Genomic DNA, 5,167 nt, shown 5'->3' with positions numbered 1-5,167 from the left:
ATGTGGCTGGCACCTTAGCAGCTTGAGCCACAGGCACTGAGCCAATCCCAGGGATTTAAGGTTGCAGTCAGCTATCATGATGCCATTGCACTCTAACTGGGGTAACAAGGTGAGATTCTGTCTCAAAAAAAAAAGCTTTTATCAAGGCAAATGATGCTTTCTTACCAACTGACATAGCTGGTGTTTTGAAACTAACCTGTTTTCATAGTGCTATACCAAATTCTATAAATGCATTCCCTATGATTACCAAAAGTGTAGGTACATAAAACACATAGAATTAAGGGCTCTACAAAAGATTGACCAATTTTTATGGGTTGCACTCTCAGTATGCTTTTATGTGTGAATATATAAACACTGGAGGAAGTTCTTAAAGCAAACCAGATAGAAATAAAATAAATGACCAGTTAGATCAGAAACTGAGTTAGTAACCCTATAAGCACTTCTTGCCTCAGCCTCCTGAGTAGCTGGGACTACAGGAGCCTGCCACAACACCTGGCTATTTTTTGTTGCAGTTTGGTCAGGGTCGGGCTCAAACCCTCCACCCTCAGTATATGGGGCTGGTGCCCTACTCACTGAGCCACAGGCACCGCCCACTATTCTGCTTATGTTTTGTTACCTGAGATAGGAGGCACATGAAAAAAAAAACACACTATTAAACAGTTGGTTAATAATCCCTCAGCCTACCAGGTGCACACCCCATGAAGCTTATTAAATAAATCAAACACAACTAGTCAATGCAGACTTCAATTCAAAAGTAAACTTTCAGCTCAGCACCCATAGCACAGTGGTTATGGCACCAGCCACATATACCGAGGCTGGAAGGTTCAAACCCAGCCTGGGCCTGCTAAATAATGATGACAACTGCAACAAAAAGTGGCCCGGCATTGTGGTGGGTGCCTGTAATCCTAGCTACTTAGGAAGCTGAGGCAAGAGAATCCCTTAAGCCCAGGAGTTGGAGTTGCTGTGAGCTGTGATGCCACAGCACTCTACCCAGGGTGACAACTTGAGGCTCTGTCTCAAAAAAAAAGAAGTGACAGTGCTGAGGCATGATATTAATAACTCTGGTTTTATGTTGAGAGCATACCCAACAAAACCAAATTACTCTGTCTCCTAACATCTTCATAGGAAAATACTAGGCTTTTCTTTCAAAAATAAATGCGTATGATGCAATTATTACTTTCTAGAGTGTTTTACAATTTCCTCCTGTTATAAGGTACAAAGAAACATATTCAACAGGGAACCACAATAACATATATAGAACCCTCTGCAAAGAACAATTAGCACAGAAACTGAACATATTAGATGTTAATATTTGTCAGACAGATACAGCTTTCCCAAAGTACCAAAGAGTACAGCACATGTAGATTTTTGTGGCAGTCCTTGGAAACATCTTAGGTAGAACCTAACAAAGAAATAAAAATCTACCACACATTTTCAACCAAAGTCATTTTTACAAGGAAAAATGGGTGACACAAGATAATGTACTTTAAGTTGGTAGCATATACAAGATTATTTTTTTCACCATAAGAGAGATAGGACTAATCACTGAAATTCAAAAATATAGAAGCCTACTGATTTCAGAATGTTGGGAAAGAAACAAGAAAGAGCAAAAAGTTTTCAGACAGACAGACACAAATTAAGACTGAAGTGGTCTGTAAGCCCTATTATTATTGTTTCCCAAGACAAGTTTTGAAAGTGCAAAATTATAAGTCAGAAAGGTCCCCTTTTCCTTTAAGCAAGCAAAGGTCATTTAGAAATGTATCCAACTACATCAAAAAAGAGAAGATTAAAAACCCATCTCTCTTCATTATCAGGACTGACTTCAAACCTGGATGTTTCTAAGTGGGATATGTTGCCAAAAAAAATAAAAAATTAGATCACTGGATCCAAGTTACATTTCCTCTAAAAAAACATCAAAGGACAGCTGCCAATATTTGTTTTTGAAAGAAACCTCTTAAAAGGTAGTGTATGCTAGGGCTACAGGGTCTCATATGTAACTCGTCTTAACATTGTTCAAAAACATCAAGTCCTTTGAAGCATGTTTCCTGGAGTCTATTAAATACTGTTTCTCTGTGCTTAAATGTCAAGCAATATCCAATAGCATCTCCTGTTCCTTGAATTTATTTCTGGAACCTGTGTCCATCCCTTGCAAATTCTTCCCATGGTCCTTTGCAATCCTCATCACCACTTATATATTACTCAGTAACTTCTTCAAGGAAGATAACCTTTTTTCTTTTGATATGCATGTGTCTTTCTCCAGAAAGAACCTCACACTGTACCAAGTCTGGACCTCCACTTTCTTGGCTCCCTAACAGTTGAACTTTACAAGAAAGTAAGGTGTGAGAATCAGAAATGGCCATAATGGACTCAGACAGTCTCTTTGTGTCACAAGAGCCTTCCCAATTTTCCCCTCATGTTTGAAAAGGAGCCTTAAATTTTAAAAGGTTGTAAGGATCATCAGAATTACAGAAAGAGTTCCAAAGTTTGAGACTCTGCTTCATCTACACTAGATTCCCAATCATCTTCCTCCCCAGAATTATGGTCAGGGCTCTCAGGAAGGCTTCCAGTTTGGGAGGAATCCTCTAGGTCAGACTTGTCAGATAAATGCTTCTCAGAATCAGAAGGGTCTTCAGAAACAATTCTGGCAGCAGTCTGAATTGTTCCTGTAAAGTTTTGGGGATTGTAAGGATCTACATTGTAAAAGGAGTTCCAAAGATGAAGCCCTTTTTCAAGGTCTGATGCTGACAGTAAGCTATCCCTATCAAACCCATCACCCCAGCTTCCTCATCCCAAACCTCACGTGTGGAATCAGAACTTGTTTCCAGCTCACTGGACACACCTTCCAATATATAATCTATCAGTTTGATACTACAAAATGGTCTAGCAGAAATGAGAAGGTCGGGGGACGGAGCCAAGATGGCAGACTGCAGCCAGCTTTTTACAGAAGCTCGCATTCAGAAGGAGGCTGAAAGGACAGAAGCTTAGCAAATTAGCTGATGATTTGGAGCAGAGACAAGAAAGAAGATTGAAGAGCACACTTCAACCTTCCTGAGGCGAGCTGCAACCCCAAAAATACAACCAAAAGGTACAAAATCCACCACCAAGCGGACGGGAGTCCCCTCCCCCACAACAAGGGCTCGCAGTTTACTCCATGCAAACAAGCGAGCAGAGTTCAAATTTCCTCCCACTCTATTCCACGGGAGAGACCCCCTAAAAACTGGACCTCCTACCACTGCTGGCGTGCCACGGCACCCTCCAGCCAGAATAAAACTGTAAAACTATAAATCTGTATATATTCGCCACCTGCAACATTGAACTCCGAGGAGTCCCCACCCACCCAGTCCAAGATCTGGAGGTTTATTACCTATGGAGTCCTGATTCTTGGGCATCTCCTTGAGAGAAGTGGAGGGGGAAAGGGCTGGTGCTGTTCTGTGTTGACTGTGGTGCGGGCGTGAGGAGAGGAGAGTCAGCTCGGGGGACACCAGTGCAGAAATGGTGGGATCCCGAGCGGCATGCCATCCTGGACAGCAGCCACAGGCAGGGCACACTTAACTTTCTTGGGTGGAGCGTCAGCCCTCAGGGGGCTAGTGCGGCTGAGACAAAGGCAGTGGGCAGGCAGAGGCTAGAATTGACACCTGAGTTTAAAGCCGAATGCAACCTCTGATTTACAGAGAAATATAGCCGGACAGAAGCCTAATTTAAACACACAAAGCCCCCCTGCTGAACTCAGATTTCTGGCTGATTTTGCCAGGTAAACTCCGGGAGCAGTGGCCTACTGGAGTGAATAGGGCCACAGATCTGGGGGATTACGAGTGACTGGGTGCAAGGTGGGGAAGGAGGTATTAACCTTCCCAAACTAACCCATTTGCCAGGTGGATCCCTTTGCCCTCGCGGAGCACTGGAGCAAGTTATATCTGAACTGCAAGCAGACCCCTCTTATCTAGCTCCCAGAGACATTTGAACTCTTCCACCTGAAACGGGTGCTGACTGGGACAACTGATTTGGACCCCTCAAACCTGGTAGACCACCCAAGGACTATTCAAAGGGGCACCCCGGGTGTATGGTTGAGGGAAAGTTTGAACTATATAAAACTGTATATATTCTCCACCTGCAACATTGAACTCTGAGGAGTCCCCACCCACTCATTCCAAGGTTTGGAGAGAAATCTAACTGGACAGAAGCCTAATGTAAACCCGCAAGGCCCCCCTGCCAAACTCAGATTTCTGGCTGATTTTGCCAGGTAAACCCCGGGAGCAGTGGCCTACTGGAGTGAATAGGGTCTTGGACCTGGGGGACCACGAGTGACTGGGTGTAAGGTAGGGAAGGAGGTATTAACCTTCCCAGACTAACCCAGTTGCCAAGTGGGTCCCTTTGCCCTCACGGAGCCGGGTGGGCCCCAAAACTGCTTGCTAGAGTCGCACGCCTCACGGGCAGCAGGCTCCTGCTCTGGGCAGGCCCAGTACCACTTGCCAGGGCCGCAAGCATGCTGCAGGCATGCTGCAGGTGTCCTGCAGGCAGAGGTGGAGAAATCCTCCAGTCCAGGTAGACCCAAAACAGCTTGCAAGAAACACACACACCCCACGGGGGCCAGGGGAGGTGTTCCCTGCTCCAGGCTCCCAAGCTAGGCAGGCCTAGAACTGCTTGCTAGAGCCACGCTCACCCTGCAGGTGGTGGTGGAGGGGTCTAGCACTCTTGGAGGGCCCAGAACTATTTGCTAGAGCCACATATGTCCCTCGGACAGAGGTGGAGGTGTCCCCCACTCTGGGCTCCTGCACTGGGAGGGCACAGATCGGCTTGCTAGCACCACACACGTGCAACAGGTGACGGTGAAGTAGTCCCCCGCTTCCCCCCAGCTACTCTGGTGAGGCTGAACTAGGACTGATCTGGTAGCTCGTGTACCCTGCACTATTGCTGCCATTCCCCTACCATCTGGCTGCTCCAGGGTGCTGAACTAGGACTGATCTAGCCACTACAGTTCCCCTGTTCCACCGGTTGCCCCAGAGGGGCCGAACTAGGACTGATCTGGCTGCTGCCAGTTTCCTGCCCCCTGGTTGCCTGGCAGGCTGAACAAGGTCTAATCTGGTCACGCACACTCCTGTGCAGCTGCTGCTGTTCCACTGCACCCTGGCTGCCCCAGCACCCGAGAACTGGGAGAAGACAACAGACA

At 46.3% G+C, this 5,167-nt stretch overlaps 1 pseudogene; it reads right to left on the bottom strand.

Annotated features, from left to right (window-relative positions):
- Positions 1-2,003: 2,003 nt before the first annotated feature.
- LOC100941941 overlaps positions 2,004-5,167 on the bottom strand; it is a 13,616-nt pseudogene continuing 10,452 nt past the window's right edge.

This window comes from Otolemur garnettii, unplaced genomic scaffold, assembly GCF_000181295.1.
Source record: "Otolemur garnettii isolate 467f Iridium unplaced genomic scaffold, OtoGar3 scaffold00218, whole genome shotgun sequence".
NCBI classification, from domain to species: Eukaryota; Metazoa; Chordata; class Mammalia; order Primates; family Galagidae; genus Otolemur; species Otolemur garnettii.
This window is presented reverse-complemented; position numbering and strand designations above follow the sequence as displayed.